This window comes from Suricata suricatta, chromosome 2 (genome assembly GCF_006229205.1).
Source record: "Suricata suricatta isolate VVHF042 chromosome 2, meerkat_22Aug2017_6uvM2_HiC, whole genome shotgun sequence".
Lineage (NCBI taxonomy): Eukaryota > Metazoa > Chordata > Mammalia > Carnivora > Herpestidae > Suricata > Suricata suricatta.
This window is the reverse complement of record NC_043701.1, coordinates 167,366,315-167,377,835: the sequence shown is the minus strand read 5'-3', so window position 1 is coordinate 167,377,835 and position 11,521 is coordinate 167,366,315. Positions and strand designations below refer to the sequence as shown.

At 43.3% G+C, this 11,521-nt stretch overlaps 1 long non-coding RNA gene across 1 annotated transcript; it reads right to left on the bottom strand.

Annotated features, from left to right (window-relative positions):
* Positions 1–2,517: 2,517 nt before the first annotated feature.
* Positions 2,518–5,864, bottom strand: LOC115285877. The gene is made up of 2 exons (XR_003905732.1): positions 5,817–5,864; positions 2,518–2,745 (listed from the first exon to the last, which is right to left on the bottom strand). It is a non-coding gene; the product is annotated as an uncharacterized LOC115285877 (long non-coding RNA).
* Between the last annotated feature and the right edge of the window lie 5,657 nt (positions 5,865–11,521).

Below are 11,521 nucleotides of genomic sequence, written 5' to 3'. Positions count from 1 at the left end.
GACGACAACAAATATACCATTAAGGAATCGGTTTGTGGGCCCTCATTCAGTTACCTATGTGACGGGTATGATCTGGACCCTCAGTAGGCTGAAAGCTCTTCAAGACCTGGGATTTTTCATTCACTTCCCTACCCTGCCCTCCCCCTCTTTCTCACACTCGGCACTATGAAGACCTTAATAATATCAGTGCTAATAGCTGACACTGAGCACTTGCTCTGTGCCAGGTGTCCCACGGAAGCTTCACTCCAGCTGACAAGCTGCCGTATGCTGCGGCTCCTGAGACTTTGCCTTCTCAGCTCCTACTCCTCCCTTTCGGGGTTCCAGTCACACCAGCCTTTGTTTGCTTCTTGAACCCATGAAACTTGTCCCCCTCTGAGAGCCTCTGGGCTTTCAGTCCCCTCTTGCCTGGAAGCTTCTCTCTCCAGCCCTCAGCATGTTCTACTAGGTGAAATGCTGCTGAAAGACCAACTGAATTCAGAACAGAGCAGCAATTTCTGGCCTGGGGCAAGGCAGACACTCCTGGTCCTCTTGACAGGTGTGGTCTTGGTGGGTCAGGGACAACAGAAGCCCCAACTGCAGAGCGCAGAGGAGACCACACAGAGTGAACAAGCAGAGATGGTAATAACAAAAACGTTGCTGAGACCGGAAGCAGAAATATAAGGTAACGGCAGGAGAGAGATGTGGGGTCAAGGAGGGTTTTTTGCTTGCTTATTTCCTTTTAAAGCAAGAGATAGAGAGTGTGTCTCTATTTGGATGGAAATGACACAAACCTTTGGCACACGGGTATAATTTCTGGGAAGAGATGTTTTGGAGAGGAGCCAAGTGAAAACACGGTCTGATAGGAAAATTGCAGATTTCTAGGTAATACTGACTTTACTCAATAATTCAATGTTCACAAAAATCCTATGGGGTAGATAGTCCTATTTTTCTTATTTCATAGATGGGAAATTTAAGGGCCAGTGGTGTGAAGTATCTTGTCCAAGATCATATTCAGGCAGGAACAGGAGCTAATGGTGACTTGACACAATATTCTGACCCCTGGCTCATCACAGGACCCAAGTGCAAGATTATGGAGGGTGGAAAGTCAGAGAAAACTCGAGACTTAACAGGGACACACCTAAAACCCAAGGCTTGCAATTCAGGTGCTGGAGAAATCGAACAGCTCCAGTGGTTCATAAATATGGAGATTTTTAAGACTTTGTATATTGAAAAAAAAAAAACCAAAAAACCAAACCCAAAAACAATGTACCTGTTTGCAATATTCTATGTTGACTCTCTATGTTGTTTTGAGCCACGTTTCTGTTTTGTATGTTTTTCTGTTTGTTCGTTACATTTTACAACAAAAGGTTTAGACGTAAGCCTGAGCTGCCTTGTTGATGGTAGATAGTATGTGACCATCTCCCCTCAAAATGTGGCCCAACTTACTACTTAAAACAACCTGACTGGTCACCAAAACCACCTGGGGAAACTTCTGATGAAGATTCTCATCCAAGCCCAGGGGCTCAGAATTCCCCGGCACATGGCCCAGAACAGGTTTCATTGGAAAGCTCTCTGTGACTCTAAGGGTCGGCTAAGTTTGGGAACTGCTCGCCTCAAGCACACTAGGTTCAGTTAAAATCAATGTTTTTTGCAGTGTTGTTTCCTCTGGTCTTTGGAGATGTTCAAAATATGCCTCCTACCACTTGGGTAATCAACTCAATAATGTCTGTTCTCTTCTCCTGCCCCATACACTGAACTTGGCCCTACCCATTACTTTCTTTCTGGTCTTTCCACTACTTCATACCACAGAATATGCAAACCCATGGTGTTTAACTTAAACACTAAATGATTATAAAACAGATCCCGTCTCCTCTCTCATTAGCATTGCTCTCCCTTGACCCCTCTGGAGAAAGACTCCATGCCACCCTGAGGAGAGAGCTTTAGAGGGAGGTCGGAGCCACAGACAGTGGCACGCACACTCATGTGGGAATTAACCAGCTTCTTGGCGGAGCTAAACGTAGCAGTGGATGGAGGGCACCCATGCCAAGAAGCCAGAGCAGGGTGGTGGGCAGGGCAGGAGAAGCTGTCTGCACTCATTTTTAATCCAGAGCTAGCTGACCGTGGCCACTCCTGGAAGGGAAGGGCAGAAACACCCGGGTGGGGGTGGACGTTTCAGAAGGTAAGAGCTGAAGTGGCCCAAGCCAGTCAGGGGTCATGATCAAGACTCACAGAGGCCCTAAGAGGAGCCAGCTCTGGGAGTATCACTTTCCCTCATTCTCTAGCCCAGGAAAGAACACAAACAATATACAGTTCAGAAGAAGAAGGAGAAGGAGAAGAAGAAGAGAAAAGAAGAAAAAGAAAGGAAAGGAAAAAAGAAAAAAGAGGAGAAAAGAAGTACAGTTCCAGTTGCCACCATTCCCCAAAACGTGAAAAAGAGCGTGAGTTCCAGACTCGGTTTGCCATTTGCATCTCAGGAGTGCATAACAAACAAGTAGCAGTCGCTGCCTTCAGAGCAAAGATGCGCTATTAAAACTTGACTCATCCTTGGCAGTTTATTGTGTCCCCCTGTCCCCACCTCCTTCCTTGTGACACAGAGGAGTGAGGTGAGTAATCTTCTACGCAGCAAGAGAAAAATAGATCCCCAAATGCCTTCCATTATGCTTCAGGCCTGTGTCACCAGCTGCTGCGGCAGGGGGTGTGGTCACCATCCATTGCAGGGGAACTGTCACATCTTCTGACTCCCTCTCTCCAGGGCTATTTGTGGTTCTAAAAGTGCAACAAGCGGGGACTAAAACCTGATCAGCAAGGAGAAGCCTAAAAGCCCTCCTGGGGGGTCTCATGAGAGCCTTTATATGCAGGAGTCCTCAAGGCCACACCAAAGGAAAACCGTTGGATCCACTTTCTGCTGCTTGACACGCCCCTTCCCCCTCCCCACAGGCGTAAGAACTGCCTCTTTCTCCCCCAGAGTAAAAAGAGCTAATATTTACAGAGTGCCTGTTACACATCAGGCACTGAGAAAAGTATTTTCCTTGGGTCATGCAAACTAATTTATGTGTGGTGTGTGCACATACATGTGTACATACCTATACACACACACACATGTCCTGAGGTGGGCGCTACCAGAATCTCCTTTTACAGGAAATTTCCATAACTGGCCCCAGAGTCACCTGGTTAATGCAGGACATAGGTCCAGGTAGTCTTCAGAACAGAGCTCTAAACACACACAACCATATTACATTACCTGCTTGGCTAAATGCAGTTATTTGAACAATGAACAAGAGAAGTACAGAAAAAATTTCTGTTGCTTCATTTATTTGTTTCATAGAGTCCCCAGATCTTATCCCAGAGACTGGAATACCGATCAATAACCCCAGATGTCCTAAAAGTATTTTTTCTTACAAAAGGCTTTCTAAAAGGAGAAAATGGAGATGTGGTCATTGCCAGAGCTAGAGGCTTGCTAATAAAGCAGTAGAGGGTACAAATCACAGGTAATTATGTGAAGCTTCTTCCTCTCTTACAAAAACTTTAAAAAAATATTAAAAGCCTCTATCTTCCTCTACACAGCTCTGAAAACATATATTAATTTCCAATATCTCAGAACCATATTTTCCCCTTCTGGAATTGACCACATTATCGTCCTACTCAGCTGGAGCTGTGCTAGGGAAAAAATAAATGTTTGTCTCAATGGCATTTTCTTATTCAGCTAATTGATTTTTTAAAATAACAATAATGCTTGAACATCCAGCCGCCTAATTACCAGCAGCTTTTTATTTGCACTATCATTAACTTCACAGCTGCCTTGCGGTGACAAGTGGCACCACAGAGACATCAGCTGCAACTCCTAGTTTCTGAAAGGAAGAACATGAAAAAAGGCCCGACTCTCCCTTTGCCAAGGTCAGTGAGGGCCACAGGCTGATTTCGGTAGCACAAGTGCCCGACTTCAAATGGAGGAAGCTGCATGCGGAGCCACGTTGGGTGGAAGGAACCCTGAAGGGCATGCGGCTCAATGCATTTGTAGTTGAGGGAGTTTGAGGTCCAGAGAGGTTAAGTGGCTTGCACAGGATCACACAGATACTCACTTCCTGCATTGGAGCCCAGGCCTCCTGATTCCTTAGCTATTTTTTTTTTAAACATTTAAGTTGAAGCATACTAACAGAAAAGCATATCTATCATGAATGTATTACTCGAGTTAAGTATCTTTAAGTGGACACATCCATGAAACTAGCACCCAGGTCCAGAACCAGACCACCTCAGAAGCCCCCCGCCCTGGTGTTCTCCTTCCATTCACCGCAAACTCTCTCCTCCCCAAAGATAATCATGATGCGGACTTCTAACATCACAGATTACTTCGGCTTGGCCCATCTTCTTTCAATAAAGAACTGTTTTATTATGGGGTGTTTAGCTATTCAGACCTAAAAAATAAATGTTTACTTGGAGCGTATTAAATGATCTATTAAGAAAACATATCCCAAAAGGGATACGGGGGTCTCCCTTGGGAGTGATGAAAATGTGATGTGAATTTTACCTCAATAAAAAAATCTCATCACTTAAAAGGGTGTAGATATTTCACTGTATGTAAATTTAAACTAAAAATAAATTGTAAAAATATCTGACTCTTAAAGACAGCATCTCCCTAACAAAGGCTTGTCAATACATCCTGTGGGTCTGCCCTACAAGCCTTCTGTTATCACCTGGGTGTTCGTTGGCTCTTTTCTCTGCATTGCACCTCCATGTGGCTTTTGTCCTAATCCTGCCACTAAACAGTCCCATATCTGGGTCATCTAGTCAAAGCCAACGGTCAGTTGTCCATCCTCCTCTTACTTAATCTCAATGTCAGCATTCAACCTAGATGACAACTCTCTTGTTCTCAAAACACTTGTCTAGGCTTCTGTGTCATCATGTTTGTCTGGTTTTCTTCTGACTTCACCAGCCATGCCTCATTTCCCTTTGCTCCTTCTCCCATTGATGCAAGCCCAGGGCTGTTTTGATCATCAATCTTTTCTTCTTTAGTTGAGTGTCCTCTCCCAGTCCATCTATGTGTCTATGACGTGCAAATAACTATCTCTAGCCCAAACATTTCTGCTGAATTCTAGGTGTAGCTAACCAACTGCCCACTTGACCTCTACTTGGATGTCTCACACAGTTTAGATGTGTGGATTCTTTCCTACCCCAATTCAGATTTCTTCTTTTTGTAAATGACACCATCATCTACTGCTTGAATCATCCCTTTCCTCACACCTCACTTCTAACCCATCAGTATATCCTATTGGTTCTGCCTCCAAAATGTATCCAAAATCCACCACCTGTCTCCATTTCCATCTTGGATACTCCAACCCTGGTCCAGGGTCCCTCCTCCATTTCTTTCCTGTACTACTGCATTACCTCCTAATAGGTCTTTCTTCCTTCCCTCTTGTCTTCTTTCAGTCCAAACTGCACCCAACAATGAGAATAACGTCTTAAAAGGTAAGTTAGTCCCCTTACCACTACACTGAGTGCCCATGGCATTCAGAATAAAACTCAAACTCTCAAGTTAAGCTGCCCCAGCCTACCTGTCTAGTCTCATCTCTCTCCACTTGGCCCTCACTCAGGACATTCCAGCCACATTCACTGTCTGTTCCCTGAATAGCCAGTCTTATTCATGTGTTAGGGACTTTATATTTGCTTTTTGTAAAAAAATGCTCATTTATTTTTGAGACAGTGAGTGGGGGAGGGGCAGAGAGAGGGAGACAGAGAATCCCAAATGGGCCCCGTGTTGTCAGAGCAGAGCCTGACATGGGCCTTGAACTTAAGAGCCATGAGATCGTGACATGAGCTGAAATCAAGAGTTGGATGCTTACCCGACTGAGTGACCCAGCTCCCCTTCTCTTATGTGGAAGCATTCTTTCCCAGTCTTTGAACGGCTGCTTCTTATTATTATGACCTCATCTCAGATGTCACCATCTCCTTTAAGAGACCTTCCCTGCTTATGATCCTATGTATATTCTTGATTCTTTTTATCTATACCTGAGCTTTTCTTATGTGTTTGTTGTGTAATAGTGGTCTCCTCCTGCTGGAAGTTAAGTTCCTTCAGGGTAAGGACTCAGTTGTATGCCTGGATTTAACCCCAGCACTTAGAACAGAATTTGGCAATAGGAAGCACTATATAAGTTGATTGGCTGGATCTGATCAATTTATCTGAGAAGATGGGAAAGCAAGTTATCATAATATGGTCTCCATTATTTATCATTTCAGGATGCCAAGTTGCAAGTAACAGAAACCTAGTTTAGACTATCTTAAACAATAGTAAAAAAGACTAGGAGTAGGCCTGCCTCTAGGCACAGCTGGTACCAGAGACTCACAATTCTATTGGTGGAACTATTGCCTTTCAATCTCTCCTCTCTCTTTTAGCCCTGCTGTCCTTTGGATTGGTTCCACTTGCTCGCAAGCCCTCTTCATGCAGTGGCTCCTGCCAGCTCTGTGCTTATGTTCTACATTGTACAGTTCAGCAGCCTCAGCAGAAAGAGAGCTGCCTCTTGTAGTTTTTTGAGCAAAAATATCCGAGTTAATTTTCATCAGACCAACCTGGATGATATATCCATCCTTGAACCAATCACTGTGTCTAGAGGGAAGTAATATGCTAATTAATCATGTTATCCACTCCTAGATGGGGGAGTACAGTTGGGAATTGGCATCACCTGGGTCACACGGTGTGGGGTCAGAAGAGGTATGCCCCACCCCCCAAGTAATCTTCAATGCTATCACCAGGTGGTAGATATGAAAATTGTGGGGGAAAAGAAAGATGTCCATCATAATTCTTTTTGTTTCACAGAGCTGAAATTTTTGCCAGTTCCAGAAGAACCTGTACTATGAATGCTTAAGGATGAAGAATGGTCTGGCTGCTGCCATCTTACAGGGCAGCCTGATGAGTTCATTCATCCACTGAGTATTTACATTACTGAGTACCTTATCTCACAAGGCCTTTGTGACACCTCCTACCCTGGAAAGGGTCATGCTTTGTCAGTCTCCTGTCAGCTGGTTCTGAGTTTATTATTGAGGCCTGACCTTAGGACAGGAGGGTCAATGTCCTGGACTCTGGCCTCAAAGTTCCTGAGCCCTGGTCCCTGAAGCCCTCATCTTTCTAGGTCTAATGTTTCTCTTTGCGTTGCATCACTGTTAGTCTTCTGGATTTTGCCCCTCAACTCATTTGGTTGGATTGCTCCTTCCTACCCCACCCCTCTGAATTTGCTCTCTGACCAGGCCTGTTACTACCCAAAGTCTGTCTGATGTGAACATCAGGCATTTCCCTCAGCAGGTGTTCCTTCCTTAATCTTGAGCGACAGGCATCACACAGAGGGAAGAGCTAGGTGTGAGTTGATCCCTACCTACCTTGTAATTACCTTTCATACACTCACAGATTGACACTCAGTAAGTCATGTTTTCCCTTCTTTAAATTCCATTTATTTCGTAAAATCAAGTTTTCCTAGCCCTTTCAGATTGTTACTCCCATTTGGTCCTCTACAATTACGTGTCTTGGGCTCTGTGGCTGAGATATGGTAATAAGAGCACTGTAGTTTTTCCTCTGAGTCATGAACTTGGGGACAAAGCATTCTTCATGATCATACTTGTTCATTTCCTTTTTCTTTAACTGCAGAAAGTCACTCTGGTGGTCAGGTGAATTCCTAAGCAATGAGCCTTTGACACAAGTGTTCCCATCCTAATCACTTACGTTGTTGAACCCATCTACTTGTACAGACAGAAACAAAGCTTATTTCTCTACAGAGGCTGATAACTTGACCCACAAAAGGAAGTTTTATTCCCACCAGAGTATAAAATCCATAATGACAGGAACTTTGTTTAGTTACTAGTTCATCTCCAGTATTTGACACATATAGGTGCTCAATGACTATGAATTCATTCATTCAACAAATGCTTATTGAGCATTTACTGAAGAGGGCATTGTGCCAGGTGATATTTGGGATTGAAGGAATAAAAACAAGTGTATCTAAGAGGATATTTCAGCCACAAGTAACAGAATTGTCTTAAACAATGAGGCACTTATTAGTGCACAAATTTCGGTCAACTTAGGTTTGGTTGAACCACCACCATTGATCCAGGTTTTTTCGTCCTAAGACTTGTTCCCTCTGGAGAAGAGGGAGAGGAGAGTGAGAAAGACCCTAGAGTGGCTGCTAGTAACAACTAGTGTAAGAGCAGAAAACAGTAAAGCTTCCTACAAGAGAAAGACCCTTCCCAGAAGTCTCCAGCACTCTCCTTGCTTCTCTCAAAGACTAGAATTGGGTCATATACCTATTCCTGAATTATGGATTTAGCTTCAGATCATTCAGTCCCTCACCTCATACTGAAGGTGATGGGGGCTTCCTCTGAAGCAAAGGGACTATGTTGAGGAAGGGTGACTCTCTGAACACAGGGAGATTCTGTAAGAAAGGAAGGGGGTAGAAGCTAGGGACCTAGACATGGGGTCAGGGGGCAGCCATCACAAGATTTTTGATGCAAATTTATAGTTTATATACAGACACCCCCCAACTTACAATGGTTCGACTTACGATTTTTCAACTTTACAATAGTGTTAAAGCAATATGCATTCTGTAGAAACCATACTTTGAATTTTGAATTTTGATCTTTTCCCAGGCTAGTGATATTCCATAGGATACTCTCTCATGATACCATCAGCCATGTGATCATGAGTAAACAGCTGCTACACTTATAATCATTCTGTACCTATACAACCATTCTGTTTTTCACTTTCAGTATATTTAATAAATGACATGAGATAGTCAACACTTCACTATAAAATACACTTTTGTTAGATGATTTTGCCCAGCAATAGGCTAATGTAGATGTTCTGAGCATGTTTAATATAGACTAGACTAAGCAGTGATGTTCTGCAGGTTAAGTATATTAAATGCATTTTCAACTTGCAATATTTTCAACTTACAATGGGTTTATTGGGATGTAATGCCATATAACTTGGAGAAGATCTGTAAGATCATTTAAGTAGGGATTCTAATTCAGAAGGTCTGTTATGGGGCCTGGGCATTGGTAATGTCTTAAGAGCTGCATGGGCAATTCTGACGCCCAGCCTACATTGGCATCCCAGTGCTGTAAGCTAAGCAGTACCATCCCATAAGTGTACAAATAATATTCAGCACATTCCCTACCCTGGAAAGCCTACACTAAATGTTGTATAAGAGATTTTGGGATACGTGACAGAGGAGTTCAGGGGAAGAAAAGCTCCCTCTGAGCCAGTAAGTTGAGAAAGGTTCCTGAGAGAGAGGGGGACCTCCAAGGGTGATTAAGACTTGCGTAGAGAACCCAGATAAGCAATGTAGTCAGAGGGCACAGCATGAGCTGGGGTGGAAAAAGCTGGTACACTTGTCAATTCATGTGTCATGTTTGTCAGAGGACAGGCTGATCTCGTATTGTTACCTCATTGGCACACAAGAAAGGGAAGTTTTCTCATCTTGGAACCAATAATTGGAGAAACTGAGGTTTGTTTCCAAAACTTGGTGAATCAGTGCTATCTGATCTTCCTGATACTTTGCTGGAACTATTCACCAAGCTTCCTCTTTGAGCACAAAGGGGATTTTAAGAGGCAATGATGGGGGCTTTCACATATTCGTTTTAAAAATCAGAATCACTGGGTGGAAAAACCCTCTGAGATCACCTCTCTGCTCTACCTGACCTCTGCGAGGGAGACACAATGATCTTAGAGATGGAGATATGTCAATTCCTCCTCAAAGCAAACAGGATAAGCCTAATCAAATCCAGGCAGGCTGCAAATGTGATTGGGAAGAAAGTTAGAAACAACCTGGAGAATATGGAGGAAATTTGTTAATTGGCTGGCAATTGGATTACATTTAAAGACGCAATTAATGACAGATTCAGAATAGTTTCCTTTAGTGAGCCTGTTAACTCCCAAGCAAGAGGCTTGGTGGTTTGCTAATAGCACAGGTGAGTCATGCAGCACTGGCTGGCTCAGCTAGGCTGGGACAAATGTCACCCACTCACTTTGATGGATGCACCCCATACATAGAAATATGTGGACAGATATTGATTTTTCTTTTTAACTCTACCATTACTCACTGTTCTTGACAACTTATTTTCCTTCTTTGGTATATCGTTGTTGTTGATACTTCTGCTGCATCTGAATTGCTTTTTAGTGAACTTTAAAGGGATCTCTCTTATCCCAAAGGAGTTTCTGAGAGGTAGAAAGTTGACAACAGACTTGCCATGTGTGGCTTGGACATTTTGGAGGCATATTGCCTCTCCCAGCTTTCAAGAGTCCTCCCTATATACTCTATTAAGTGGATTCAGAGCAAGAACACTAAGTAAATCAAGAGGTATCTATAGAAAATACTGATCTGGTAATTAGCTTCATCAATGAAAAACACAAAATATGTGCATATTTTTCAAGTAGGGGACATACTATAAACTTTGTAAGAGAATACTTTTGTCTGGAAGCTCTTAGAAGGAGAACAGCAGGCCACAGAGAAGAGGACTGGAATTAACCAGCAAGAGCAGAGGTAAGTGCTGGCTTGCCTGGTCTCCAGTCCTGTACCCAGCAGCTCTGGCAAATGGAAGCTGAGCAGAAGCAAGGGCAGCTGACGTGGGGGTGATGCAGTAGCAGAGGCCTCTCTCCAAAGTTACAGACAACTCACACCTGTTCAGCGGTGGGTCTGTGGGTCTCACTTTCCCGATTTGAGCTGGTCTCTGTGTGCAGAGAAAATCATTTCCCTACATGGTGGATCTGAAATCAATTGCTAATGAGCTGAAAATGACTGCAAACAAAAGATACTATTTTGGAGAAATATAGACCTTGTTTTGGCAAATGAGTTGCTAAAACCCATTTTGGACAAATTCATAAAAGGGCCTACTAAGTATACCTTAGAAGCAAGGCCCCAGGAATATGAATGGTGGGCATGAGTCCTATTCCACAAAAAGTGGTATAAAAAGCAAATAAGGGCAGGGTAGTCTACCACATACAGTTGAGAAGAGTACAAAAATAATTTCACAAAAAGAGACCGTGCTCCCAATTTCAGCCAGGTGGCCCACCCATGTGCTAAAGATCATACAAGACGGTGGTGACCTAAGGAGGTGCTCAGGTCAACCTTGTGGTGGGAAAATGAGCCCCGCAGGCTTCACTATCCTCAAGTCTCCTTACCTATGCATGTGTACAAAATCTCTCTCTTTGGCCTTTTGCCCCAAGTTCTTTCCCACTTTTTTTCACCTGGATCTTCACATTTTATCTTGGGAAAGTTTATCAGGGCAAAGAAGATCTTAGTAGCTAAGAAATGGATAATCAATTCAAACTCTGTTTTACTCATTCATTCAATAAACATCAGGACATCTACTATATGCCACGTTCCGGGAATCTAAAGATGAATAAGACCTGATCCTATAGGAAAATCAATGGTGAGCATAGAGTGGAACACTGGATATAACAGAGGTAAATAGGCACAGGATGTCATGACATCAAAAAGGAGGATCATGGAAATATCCATTTCTACCAAAGAAAGGGATAAGGGAAGGCCTACAAGAGGAGGTG